This window comes from Panthera onca, chromosome C2 (genome assembly GCF_046562875.1).
Source record: "Panthera onca isolate mPanOnc1 chromosome C2, mPanOnc1 haplotype 2, whole genome shotgun sequence".
Lineage (NCBI taxonomy): Eukaryota > Metazoa > Chordata > Mammalia > Carnivora > Felidae > Panthera > Panthera onca.
This window is the reverse complement of record NC_138347.1, coordinates 148489843-148503731: the sequence shown is the minus strand read 5'-3', so window position 1 is coordinate 148503731 and position 13889 is coordinate 148489843. Positions and strand designations below refer to the sequence as shown.

At 42.3% G+C, this 13889-nt stretch overlaps 1 protein-coding gene and 1 long non-coding RNA gene across 2 annotated transcripts in view; one reads left to right on the top strand and one right to left on the bottom strand.

The window, feature by feature from the left end:
• Nucleotides 1–86: 86 nt before the first annotated feature.
• On the bottom strand, nucleotides 87–12428 carry LOC132682970 (uncharacterized). The gene is made up of 3 exons (XR_009611965.3): nucleotides 12108–12428; nucleotides 11548–11653; nucleotides 87–1528 (listed from the first exon to the last, which is right to left on the bottom strand). It is a non-coding gene; the product is annotated as an uncharacterized LOC132682970 (long non-coding RNA).
• Nucleotides 7265–13889, top strand: part of GASK1A (golgi associated kinase 1A) — a 90211-nt gene continuing 83586 nt past the window's right edge. Inside the window, exon 1 of the transcript XR_009611961.3 lies at nucleotides 7265–7429. The gene's annotated coding sequence lies outside the window, so the exon portion shown is untranslated. The remainder of the gene's footprint in view (nucleotides 7430–13889) is intronic.

Here is a 13889-nt window from a genome sequence, read left to right as displayed (position 1 = left end):
GCTAATTTTCAAGTATATAACATTTTATTTTGTTGGTAATATAAGAAGAAATGAGAAAGAAAATGTAGATTTGTTGATCAATCAATTGTTGCTAATTTTCAAGTATATAACATTTTATTTTGTCAATAATATAAGAAGAAATGAGAAAGAAAATGTAGATTTGTCTATCAATCAATTGTTGCTAATTTTCAAGTATATAACATTTTATTTTGTTGATAATACAAGAAGAAATGAGAAAGACAATGTAGATTTGTCTATCAGACAATCAATTGTTGCCTGTATCCTCGACTATATGTCCTATACTATAGGCTGCTCTTCCTTTCAGATGTGTTTCCTGCCCACCAAAGGCACCCTATGGAGAAGTTGACACAGGCTTTTGACTCTGCCCCATTCTCTTTGAGAACATAGTAATTCTGAATGCATGGGATCTGACCACTAGGCCCCAAGTTTATTTTACTATTTTCCTGGGAGACTCAAAGGGTACTCAGTCAAATGGGACTAAGCTCCTCTGATATGTGTGCCCTGGGGGTGGCAGGTCAGATTCTGTGATGTTCCTTTGGAAAATGCGAGAGTCTGCGTGAAGAGGAAATAGAGAAGGAGGGGAGTGGAATATGCTGGGAACTGGTAACAGATAACACAAAAGACCAAAAAAACCCATGATGTATAAAGTGAAAGTATTCTGAAAAGATAACAGACACACCTGAGGGAAGCCACCCATGGCAATGTTAATATGGAAACTGAAAATCAACTCAAAGCATACGTGAGAGGTAGGCATGATCCATTCATTCCCTTCTGCCTCCTTGGCTTTATTTCACCTAATGACCATCTCAGAGTTTGTGATAGCTATTGTCTTTTCAATCCTGTCTCTAATATCAAGAAGCTGTTCTTAAAATGAAAATCTAATTGTATCACTTTCTAAAACTCCTGTAATCACTTTCTGTTGCCTAAAAAACAAAATCCAAATTCCTTAGGTGAATATTCAGAACTATATTACTGATTTGCTTTAATTGATGGTTTTATTCTATTCCCGCATCAGTCTCCAACTTAGATCTCAACTATAGCCATATTTCTCTGCTTCTAGTGTTTAACCATGTGGGTTTTTTGTTTCTTTGAACAATGTTTTGCTCTTTCAAGGAAGGAGGGATATATCTGTATTGATCAGTAGTTCTCATCGGGAGCTGACTTTGTTTCCTTTTCCCAGACAATTTGCCAATGTTTAGAGACATTTTTTGTTGTTACGGTTGATGAGAGGGCTGCTCCTGGCATCTTGTGTTAGAGGCAGGCTACTAAATATACGACAACGCACAGGCATTCCCCCACAACAAAGATTAGCTGTCACCAAATGCGAATAGTGCTGCTGTTATGAAAAATCTTGTATAGGCCAATCTCATTTGGAAGTTTGTTGATCATTTCTTTGAGCCTTTAAAAACTTGTTACAAGGGCACCTGGGTGGCTCAGTTAGTTGAGCGTCCGACTCTCGATTTCAGCTCATGTCATGGTCTCAGGGCCATGGTCCCAGAGTTGTAAGCTAGAGAAAAGAGAACGTTATTAAGAAAATCATAAGGAAGAAAAGATATATTTGCAATACTTTACTGTATTTATATAAAAAAAAATCCATGTATCAATGTTCCCTTGAAGTTCAAATCCCTGTTGTTCAATGGTCAACTGTACTTGAAGGAAGTTATGGAAACTCATTCCCTTATTCTATTCTATTATTCTATTAGGCAACATTTAAATATATTGGCATAACACCAAAAATGTGGGAGTATTTTTATTTTATTTTATTTTGGTGGGGGTGGGGAGGGGCAGGGAGAGAATCCTAAGCAGGCTCCACACTCAACACGGAGCCCAACATGGGCTCAGTCTCATGAACATGAGATCATAACCTGAGCCAAAACCAAGAGTCGGATGCTTAACCATTTAACCAACTGAGCCACCCAGGCACCCCAATGTGGGAGTACTTTAACCAACATGTATAGATTTTGTAATGTTTGGCATCCATCCATCACAAGGCCAAAGTAATAGCCAAAGTTGTTTACATTTCCCCTGTTGTCTCACTTTCATGGGTGTACAGAAATCATATTACAAATGCTCCAACTACAGACCCAACTTCTGTGTTTTGCTTCCTGCCCAGCAGACCATCCCCACCTGACAGCTTCTCCCCAATATAGTAATAAAGGCTTTTGCCTGTTTTCTGCTCACTCCTTGTCTTGACTGACCTTGGTACTTCCTTGTGTGGTAGGACATGCCCCCATCTTTTCAGGAATTGTAAGTAATAAGCTTCCTTCAAATGCAGTTGTCTCCTTGCCATTCCTGATTTTTTTTTAATCCAGAGTACATTTTAACCATAGGATAAAACCCACAATATATACATGATTATGCCAAGTAATGATAAATGCTACAAAGAACAATAAAACAGGAAAAGGTATAAAAAGGGATAGATAAGACTTATCAGGAACAGACTCCAATAAGGGGACAATTGAGCAAGAGACCAGAGTAAAATAGGGAGTGAGATGTGCTGGTATTGAGGAGCAGAGCATTTCAGACAGGGGAGAGCAAACACTAAGGGCCTGAGGCAGGAGAGAACATGCCTGGAGTGTGTAAATAGGAAGACAGTAAGGAAACATTGCTTAAAAGTGGGATGGCTTCAGAATATGGGAGGTGGGTTGATCTATTCTTCCCCAAATTTCTATGTTGAAGCCCTAACCCCCTAGTACCTCAGAATTTGACTGTATTTGGACGAGGTCTTTAAAGATATAATTAAGTTAAAATGAGGTTGTTAGAGTGGCCCTAATCTAATCTTAGGGATGTCCTTCTAAGAAGAGGAGATTAGGACACACATACCAGGAGTGCACATGTACAGAGAGACAACCACGTGAAGAGGCAATGGGAGGCTGGCTGTCTGCAAGCCAAGGAGGGGCCTTAGAGGAATCCAACCTGCCAACACCTTGATCTTGGACTTCCAGCCTCCAGAACTATAAGAAAACACATTTTTGTTACATCACCCAGTCTGTGGTATTTTGTTATGTCCTAGAGCTAAACTGTGATGGCAAAATGTTGCTACCTTACAATTACCATTATTTAGTTGGTGTAGCTAGCAGGTTTGATCTGTGTTCTCCTGGCCCAATGTGGTTTTCTCTAATTTTGCACATTATGTTTCCAGATAACATGCAAGCTTCCTGATAGCACTGAGTTTACACATTGTTCCTGTACCCCTAACTTGGAATATCCAAGTTATTTTATTTATTTTTTGTTTGATATTTGGTTAAATAATAGGAATCTCACTTAATTTTATCTTTTTTTTCTTTTTTATTAATTGTCAATCTCCTTACTAATGCATTCAATTTGTACCCCCCTCCCCAGCAGCCTGCCCAATGTAATAGCTTCTTCACGTTTCCATTCTGTTTTAGCCTTCTCAGGTCATTTCGATATGAGATTTCTGTGCTCAGCAATGCTACCCTCTTGTCTCCTTTGTGTCTCTGACCATAGGATCAGACTAAGGCCCCTTCCTTTTTTAATCCTAGGACTTTTCCTTGTCTTTCTTTACCCTCTATGTTCTGTGAAACCAGTTTGTAAATATACAAAAGCTGTGTATTTATAGGACACAATCATATCCTTGATGACCTGGTTCCCTCTCTAACATTGCTAAGAGGTGATGTTTACTTTTTTCTTTTTTTTTTAGTCAGGTTGTGAAATAGCTGAATTTGAGCTTTTGGCCTTCTTTTAGAAGAACATCTAAGCAACCTTTTCAGGGACCTAGTTTTTAAGTCGCCTATGAATCAGGACAAGATAGACATTCAGGAAATCTCATGGGGGGTGGAATGAAGAAAAATAAGAGAGATTCAGCAAAGAAGGGAGTAAATAATGAGAAAATTCCTATGGAAAATAGATGTCATCCACATAAGAAATCATAAAAAAAAATCAGTTCTTATCACGTAACACATCTTTAATTTCCAGGTGAAGAGATCTCCTATAAGTGTTATGTGTAACAAACATCTCCATTGCAGTTCTGACTTTTTGCAGCACTGAGAATCCACCCTGGAGAAAAGTCCTATGAGTAAGGATCGGGGCAAAGCTGTCGCCTTCAACCCTACTTCTGTTCAGGCACTTCTCTGCAACTGGGTCTGAAGGCAGAACTGCATCCATCCATGTTCACCAGCAGGGTAACCCCTGGGAGGACCCGCAACAGGAGAGTGGCCCTCCACGTGCAGAGAATATGGCAAGGCTCTTAGCTGCAGCTCCCACCGCACTGCACACCAGAGAATCCACAATGGGAGAAGCCCTCTGAGTGTAAAGAGTGAAGCGTTTAGCTTCAGCACCAGCAAGTCCACACCCGAGGGAAGCCCCTCAGATGCAGGGACTGAGGCAAGACCTTCAGTCAGAAAATCACCTCTGTTCTAGGGCCGCGTGGGTGGTTCAGTCGGTTAAGTGTCTGACTCTTGGTTTTGGCTCAGGTCACGATCTCAGGGTTCGTTAGATTGAGCCCCACATCGGGTTCTGTCAGCGCTGACAGTGCGGAGCCTGCTTGGGATTTTCTCTTTCCCTCTGTCCGTCCCCTGACCCTGCGTCTCTCTCACTCTCCAAACAAACAAACAAACAAACAAACAATAAATAAATAGAAAAGAAAAGACAATTACCTCTGTTCTACATCTGAGACATGCACTGGAAAAAATCCTATGCATGTAATGATGTGGTAAAGATTTTAATTTGAACTCAGAGCTCATTCACCACCAAGTACTGCATGCTGGGGAGAGATTCTAACTTGCAAGCAGTGTGGAAAAGGCTTCACTCAGAACTCACATCTCCTCCAGCACCAGAGAAAACTTATCAATGCAAGGATTACAGCAAAGCCTTCAAGCAAAGTCAGCTCAAATCAACATCAGTGGATCCACCCTTAGACAAAACCCCATGAGTGCACCGAGTGTGGGAAGGCTTCAATAATAGTTCAGGATGAAGCAGGCCCAGAGGCTCCATGTTGGAGAAAAACACAATGAAGGTAAGGAATGTGGGAAATCTTCATTTGGAACTCAAATTTTATTTACCATTGGAGAATTCATCCTGGAGGGGATTTATTTATTTATTTATTTATTTATTTTTTATTTTTTATTTTTTATTTTTTTATTGAGAGAGGGCACAATTGAGCAAGGGGCAGAGAGGGAGGGATAGAAGAGAGAGAGCGAGAGAGAGAATCAGGGCTCATGCTCACCTGAAGTGGGGCCCGGGCTCACCCGCTGTGGGACTTTGAACTCACGAACTGTGAGATCATGACCTGAGCCAAAGTCAGACGCTTAAACGACTGAGCCACCCAAGTGCCTCTGGAGAGAAATTTTTAAATATAATTGTTGGTCTGTGTATCCCCAAGTGCAAGTTAGCAGGTCCTCCTCTTTTTGGCCTGATCATCCCAATCCAAATACTTCTTGCCCCTCCCCAGAATGCTCACTGTGCTCCAGCCATTCCTCTCTGCTCTCTGTCTGCAATACGTACTATTTCAGTTACTACCTCTGGGCCTTTGCTTTTTCTGCTCCCCCAGGTACCCTCTGCCCACCTCTTCCCCTTTCTTTGATCCTAGCTAGCCTTAGGACCTTTTGAAACTACAGCCTCCCTCATCTCTGTTTTCTTAAAGAAAGACTTATTCTATTTCAAATTCATATGCTGAGTTTTTGTTATTGTTGTTTTATACTTTTATCTTTTCTTTTCCCTCCAGTTGACTCAATATCATTTCCAACTCTGCTGTTGTAAGCTTTTCTAGAGCAGAACAGTTCAGGAAGTTGTAATGTTCCTCAAAGGGATGAATGAATGGAATGACCAGTGAGGATTGTACCAGTCTGTGTCCAATTAGGAGACAGAAACCAACAGTGATTTAAACAAGGGAAGTTTAATAAAAAGAATTATCAAAATATGATGAAAAAGTAGCCTATAAGGTGGAAGAGAGCTCTATATGGTATCATAGGGCTGATGGAGACACCAAAGGAAGGACAAACTTGGAAAGGAGGTTTCTTTCCAAGGCTGAGGTTCAAACCTTGTTGGGGAAAGTATAGCTGTAGTCCTCTGGATGGCAGAAGAGTTCTGATTTGCTCAGGCCAGAGCTAGTTTATATTTGCTGGGCAAGCAGGAAAGAACCCTCTAGGGCATGGGTAATCTATAGCCAGTGAACAGGTACACAGATGGCACCATTATGGCCCTGAGCACATTGTATTCACATTGAGAGAGTCACTAGGGACAAACCTGGGGTAGAGATCCTTATTGGAGATTGAAATGCACATTAATGAGTATGTGTGATTAGGATTTAATGCACAAAGAAGTAGTTAATGATCACCAGGCATATACGCAAAGAAGGAAAAAGAGGCCATCTAGACTCACTAAAAGTTACACTAATATTTACCATTGATGTGTGTCTTTGAATGAGTGTTTGCCTTTCAGATTTACTTATCTATGACATGTGACTTAGCCTTCAGAGACTGTTCACATAGTATGAATTTTCTTAAATACCAATGGGAAATATTATCACAGAATTGCACAAGTAATAAAGACAAAATATTCCTGCAATCTCACTTTCTCAAGAGATCATACTTTCATATTTATATGTCCACTTTTAGTCCTTGTCCCATATATAAACATAATTTTTATAATCTTAGTCATAACAAAATGTTAATATTTTAATGACTGTTATATTGGACAACTTCCCTCTCCCCCATTTCCATATGATTTTCATGATTATTATTTGTCAGCGAGTAGATGTATCTTTATTATCTGTTCCCCTCATCAAATGTTAAATTGAATTTTTGGGCAGTGACTTTGTCTTAGTTTTTTTTTGTTTTTTGTTTTTGTTTTTTTAATTCAAGACATCCATCACAGTGTCTGACACACTATAGGTAGTAACTTCTTGTTATTTGAAATTATTTGATGGACATTTAGGATAATTCTTGTTAGCTGTTAATATTAATATTGCTATAATCAGCTTGGTGATTGTAGCTCTTTTCCTTCTTTTGTATTATATACCTGGGAGGAATTTTTAGGAATGAGACTATGAATCCAGGAGTATGAAGATTTTTGTTTAGAAAACATCATAACATAGCCATACCAATGGCTAGTTCATACCCATTTGTTCTGTTTCCAGCAGTTTGGCAAGTTAGCTTTTGCTTGCAACCAACAGTGGGTATTATAATTATTTTAGAGATGGTTAATTTAATAAGCGTAAAATGGAATCTCAGGGTATTTTTTTTTTGACGTTTATTTATTTTTAGGAGACAGAGAGAGACAGAGCACAAGCAGGGAAGGGGCAGAAAGGGAGACACAGAATTGGAAACAAGCTCCAGGCTCTGAGCTGTCAGTACAGAGCCGGATGCAGGGCTCAAACCCACGAACCGTGAGACCACGACCTGAGCTGAAGTTGGAGGCTTAACCGACTGGACCATCCAGGCGCTCCAGGGTATGTTTTTAAAAATATTTCTTTAATTGTGAGATTGTGTGTGTTTTCATGTTAGATTACCAATTATATTTCTTATGGTGTCAATTAATACCAGGTACCATTTTATCTGCTGAATTTTAGATATATTTTTTAAATTTTTTAAACGTTTATTTATTTTTGAGACAGAGAGAGACAGAACATGAACAGGGGAGGGGCAGAGAGAGAGGGAGACACAGAATCTGAAACAGGCTCCAGGCTCTGAGCGGTCAGCACAGAGCCTGACGCGGGGCTCGAACTCACGGACCGTGAGATCATGACCTGGGCTGAAGTCAGACGCTCAACCGACTGAGCCACCCAGGTGCCCCATGAATTTTAAATATTTTTAAAAAGAACTTAAGATCTTTCAAAAGACAGATGTCATCCACATAAGAATGGTGATATCAATGTAACTTTCTTTCCTTAGATTTTAGGTAAATTGTTTGCCCTGAGGCTTCAACTCTCTGATGTATTCAAGGGAAATTTTCGGATTATCCAGCTATTTTTTGTTGTAAGGGTACAGCCATCCTCTTCAGTTTTCAGCCTCTTGAGAAGAGGTGGATTTCTTGATTTTTTTCAAAGTGGACCACACTTAAAACCAAACCAAAACAAAACACTAACCAGCTGTTTGCAGATACTCAGTAGCAACTAGTGCAATGTGACGATTTTGGGGAAAGAGGAGGCATAAAACATGAACATCCTATTCACCCAGACTTTCTCCCTGGAGTATTTGCCTAGTGGCACAGAGAGTTAGAGCCTTTCTCATTGTGTGGAGGAGGTGGAGATCAGACCCTCTATATGTTTTGAATATACTGTATTAATAAGGGGGAATGTATGGAAAGAGCACCAAATTGTTGACAAGGGATGGGAGTGTGTGACGTTACTGGTTGGCTGACCTCAGAGCCATTTTCAGGTCTGCCCTGTATGGTTGTGATAGTTGTGTCATGGCAAGAGTAACTGGCCTTCAACTGGGGAGTTGAAATCTGCCCTAGTTCCCCTTGTCCTGTCCACATCCATGAGATTATATCTGTTTAGGGGATACTCTTTCCTAATAGGCACTGCAGTGCCAGAAGGGCTATTCTGGCTATTCCCAGCACCTTTCTCTGTTGCATTCTTTCACCATAGAGTACGGAGGAGCTAAATACTCAGTTTTCTAGTCTATCTTCCATTCTTTCTTACAATGATCATGGTACAGACTCCTGGTCTCCATTCTCTTTACTCCTCTAGAAATTATCAAATTTCCTGATTTCTCCTGTAGGTATGTTGTGACCAAACATTCTGGCCATCGTGACGAAACGGTACGTGTGACTCTCTGGCCATTCACTTAAATATATGTCCAGTACCCCCATTAGACAAAGGAAAACAGGATCCCACCCCAGGGCATGCAGCGGTTCTTGCGCTTTGGACTTCCTTTACATTTTCTAAGTCATCTACTGCTGCCTGAGGGTGGCTGGGTCCAAGAACAGATTGTGACCTGTGTAAGCCCTGGTACTCTCTGACCTTTTACCCAGTGTGTGGAGTTGACCAGGTACACACCTATAAGGTTGTTCCAGGGTCTCGTGGCTGGGCCGCAGTTTCAGGAGGGTGGCTGACATGGTTTTTCTTTCGCAAGATCACATGAGGCTGGGCCATCAGAATGATGGTGACAGTGATTTTGGGTGTTGACAGCAACTCATGTCACTCACAGGTTGACTCCAGGGCTCTGGGCTACCGTAGGTCCGCTGCTAATCCTTGGGTATGAGCTGCATGTGGGCCTTGTTCATCTGTGTTCCTACTGCAGTGCTGCCTATGTCTACAATACCCAAGGACAATGGAGGTCTAGCAAATGTGCTTTGTCTTGTGACACCCCCTTTGCTGGCATCTAGGGTGGTCACTGTCCCCCCTCCACAGGCTCTGGCACCACCTGGGGGTAGCCACATCTGTCTCCTCTGAAGGCTTTCAACAGGCTTTTGGATAGACGTCCTCTCTCATCTTTACTGATGCAGTGATGCTATGCTGTCCTGGGTCTGCCTTAAGCATCCTGGACGGGGATGGACATTTTTTAGGTAAATTGAACTGTTCTTCTCACTCTGTTCATGGGCCCGTTGTTATCTTCCCCACTGGTGGGGTGTGTGGAAGGGAGAGGTGTGATCAACGCTGAAAGACAACACATTCTAAGAATGCAGTGATTACAGTAGTCGCTGTAGTCTGAATGGTTGTGTCCCCCTCAAAATTCAAATGTTGGAATCCTAATACCAATGTGATAGTATTAGGAGGGTGGCCTTTGGGAGGTGCTTAAGCATGAGGGTAGAGTTCTGATGAACTCTCTGGGATTAGTGTTCTTATAAAAGAGAACCCACAGACCGCCTCAGCCCCCTTCCACCAGTTGAGGACACGGTGAGGAGACCCTATGAACCAGGAAGAGGGTCTCACCAGAATTTAATCATTTTGGTCCCTTGATCTTGGACTTCCCAGCCTCCAGACAATGGGAAATAGATTTGTTTATAATTACCCAGTCTGTGGTATTTTGTTATAGCAGCCCAAATAGACTAAGACAAGCAGTTCAAGAGAAGTCATGGTTGGAGGTGCCTAGGTGGCTCAGTCAGCTAAGCAGCTGACTCCTGATTTTGGCTCAGGTCATGATGTCACAGTTTGTGAGTTTGAGCCCTGCATCAAGCTCTGCACTCTCTGCTTGGAATTCTCTCCCTCCCTCTCTCTGCCCTTACCCCACTGGCACTCTCTATCTCTCTCTCAAAAATAAATGAACAACAACAACAAAAAAGAGAAGTCGTGGTTGTAAAACATGTTATTTACTGATTATGCTATAACATTCTAAATGGTAGATTTAACATGGCCAGAAACTGTGTTACAATTCACATTTTCCTCCATATTCTTTGTAAAACTTACATTTGCAGTCATTGTAACAAACTTTGACGATATCATTAGAAGCCAATATTTGTGGGTGGCATGATGCTGCAATGTCATTGGTAATGATGTAGCTGGTATTAAATAAATAGTATTAGAGAACTGAAGAGGCAAAAAGATCTATATTGTTCAATACTGTGGTGAGTTCAAGGATTTCAAGGCTGGTCAAGAAAAAGACAAAGCAAAGCAAAGCAAAAAGAAAGAAAAAGACAAGAAGACCAGGAGATGGCAGTATTGTTCAACAGGCTTTACTGGATAGCTCCACGCTGGGATTGCCAAAGAGGGGAAGTCCCTAACAGAAGGGGACCACCCAGCAGGTAAGGGAATTGGGGACAGATTAGAAAGGAGGCTTACCTGTCTAGGCAATGTCACTCAGCAGCAAGGTGGGAGTCTCTGGGTTGGAGAGCTTTGAAGGGAAGCAATGGTTTGGGATCTTTTATAGACATAGAGTTTGTCTTATCTATGGCTACCAGATGTTAGGTGCAGTTTCATGGGTTATGCAAAGCAGGTAATCTCTATATGGCTAAAAATATGCTTGTATTTAAAGTAATTGGATGGGTAAGAATTTGCAAAATATGTAAAAGCATTTAGATATGTGTGTTCTTAAAACTTGATATAAATTCCTCATGTTTATAGGCTATTAGACAATTACAACTGAACATTCAAATTAGTATTCAAATTGCATTTATTTAATATTAGGGACAGTGATGTTTTGCCGAAACTAAATTGCTGTTCTAAAATGAATCTTAAACTAACCACTATGGAATAGGTTCTTTTGATTTTGCCTTGGCATATCCTTTTTTTTTTTTTTTTTTTTTTTTTTAAGTATTTATGTTGAGAGAGCACATGTGCTTGAGCATGCAAGTAGGGGAGGGGCAGAGAGAGAGAGGGAGAGAGGAAATCCCAAGCAGGCTCTGTGCTGTGAGCACGGAGCCCAAGGTGACTGGATTCCAGGAATTGTGAGAGATCATGATCTGAGTTGAAATCAAGATTCAGAGGTTTAACTGACTGAGCCACCCACATGCCCCTTTGCGTAGCATATCTACCCAGCCATGTACCTTGTGATGATTCAGTTTATTCTGAGTAGGGAGTGAAATCCTGACCTTTCCCCTCATTTAAAGGTCTTTTGGGAGTGATCAGAGGAACTCTTATAAAGGTCTGGGGTTATGCAAACCATTGAGGACTTGAGATTAAATTACCTTAAAAGGATGTGATCTGGGTTCCACACAAGGTTCTCACGAATCCTGGGCAAGTGTTGTCTTCAGTAGGCTATGGGTGAGAGCTGGATGTTCCTCTGGAGCCAGCCTTTTTGGCAGTGTGGTGGTTTCGTGGGAGACAATGGTTGAGCATGAGTGTGAGATAAAAGAATTGTAAACTTTGAGTCACATGTGGGGATGGTAGGAACTGGACAACCAGCAGTGGTGGACAAATAAAGCTCGCTGAACCAATCAAGATAGTCTAAGAAAGGTACGCAGGATTGAGTCTAGGCTCCTAGTTGGGGCCTAGACTTACTTCTTCCTGTTCCTGACCCTCCCTCACTTATTTGTGGTGGCTCTCCCTACTGTGCAGGACCGAAAAACACTGCCTTCTTGACATCCTGTCTTCTGGATATACAATAAGATCGACTTTCATTCATTCAGCAAACATGTTGGAGGCTCCTCTGTTCTGAGGTTCCCACCCTGTCCAGACCAGCCCTTGGCCTGAGAGCCTCTGATCCTTCTCCAGCGGGACTGCTGTTCCAGGGTCTAGAGAGGCTCACCTCTAGGTGGGAAGTCTGCCAGGCAAGGGCTTGGCCTATCTGGGCAGGGAACAGTCTCCTGCTGCCAAGGGGAAGGATGACCTAAGCAGACTCCACTGCTCATTGGCCTGGCTAGGCCCCACCCCTTCACATGATAGCCAATGGAATGAGTACCCCGCTTCTTGCTTTAGCCATAGGCTCCACCTCCTTTCAGAGGAGGTCAGTGGAAGAAGGTCGGTTGCAGGGCCCTGGATTCAGACCTCGAGGCCATGAAGGAGGCTGGAACTATACCTTGCCCCACCTCCTTTTTCTTGGGAGTGTCTCACGGGAACTAAAAGGGAGGGCTACCGAGATACGGGTTCCTCCAACTTTACTGGAGTGTGGGTTGGCAGTGTGACTTCAGTGTGATGACGTACTTCCTGTGCAGCCTTTTTTTTTTTTTTTTTTTTTTTTTTTTTAACGTGTGAGCATTTGGTCTGTGAGGACAGTGGTTGTGTCCCAAACCTGTTCCTGGAAAGCCGTAGAGGCCGCCCAAAACCCACGATGAGCGGGAGCGGGTCCGGCTTGTCCTGAGGAGGACAGAAAGGATTCTGCAGGAAATCTGCGCGACTACTGCTGCTACTGGGGTCCTCCCCCAACCCCTTGGGCTGATCTTGGGGTCTTCCCGCTGGTTTCTCGTCCCCAGGACAGCTTGCGGCCTGTTCAGATTTTTTTTTTTTTTTTTCAACGTTTTTTATTTATTTTTGGGACAGAGAGAGACAGAGCATGAACGGGGGAGGGGCAGAGAGAGAGGGAGACACAGAATCGGAAACAGGCTCCAGGCTCCGAGCCATCAGCCCAGAGCCTGACGCGGGGCTCGAACTCACGGACCGCGAGATCGTGACCTGGCTGAAGTCGGACGCTTAACCGACTGCGCCACCCAGGCGCCCCCGGCCTGTTCAGATTTGAGTACTGACACAAATTCGAGTGTTGACCCTGAGGTCCTCAAAAAGTTTTAAATGTCTTCACTCCAGGACACCCTATCAATAGAGAACATGACTTCACGGTCACTCCAGCCCCCTCTTGCTCCAGCTGTGGAGATCTCAGTCTTACCCCTTGGCCTGTGTACATCTTAATGCTCTTTCTCGCTTTCTGGGTGGTCCCAGGAAATAGTTCTGTGGTCACTTACTTTACTTGCCTTGCCTGGTGTAACCCCCATCTGGAAGCTTATTATTGTCCGTAGAGCAAAGTTTTGAGAATAATGAAATGGTTGAGTCTTTTTACCCCCAGGGTGAAGGCTACTTACTTAGTCCACCGATTAGAAAATGTGGAGCCCTGGACTTGCATTGGCCCATATGAATGTTCAATCTAAAAATCTCGTGATGAGTCATATCTGCTTAGCACCTAATGGGTGTCCAGTGTTTCAGGTATAATTTCATATATACAACATTGAAGATATGGAGAGATTTCTTGACCTGTGTCACATCCTTTGTCACTACAAATACTTTCTCATTACATTCTCTTAGCTTTTCACTCATTGTCATAACCTAATTGTTAGGGTTCCTAACAATGAGATTAAACATTTTGTTCCTGTCCTTAGTGAAGTGTGTTGGTTTATGATTTGTTCTCAACCCAAGCTTGTTATCTATGCTTCAAGTCCACAGTTTTGGTTTTTCTCATGGGCAAGTAGGAAGGAGTGTTCCGTAGGGTGGTCTCTGCTGCTGTTGTACTTTCAGAGGATTTGCTTTTCACAGATTGTCAACTGTGCAGATCAGGCCTTTCTGCTTCAGTCCTTTTGTTTAATATGTCAATATTATTAAGTAT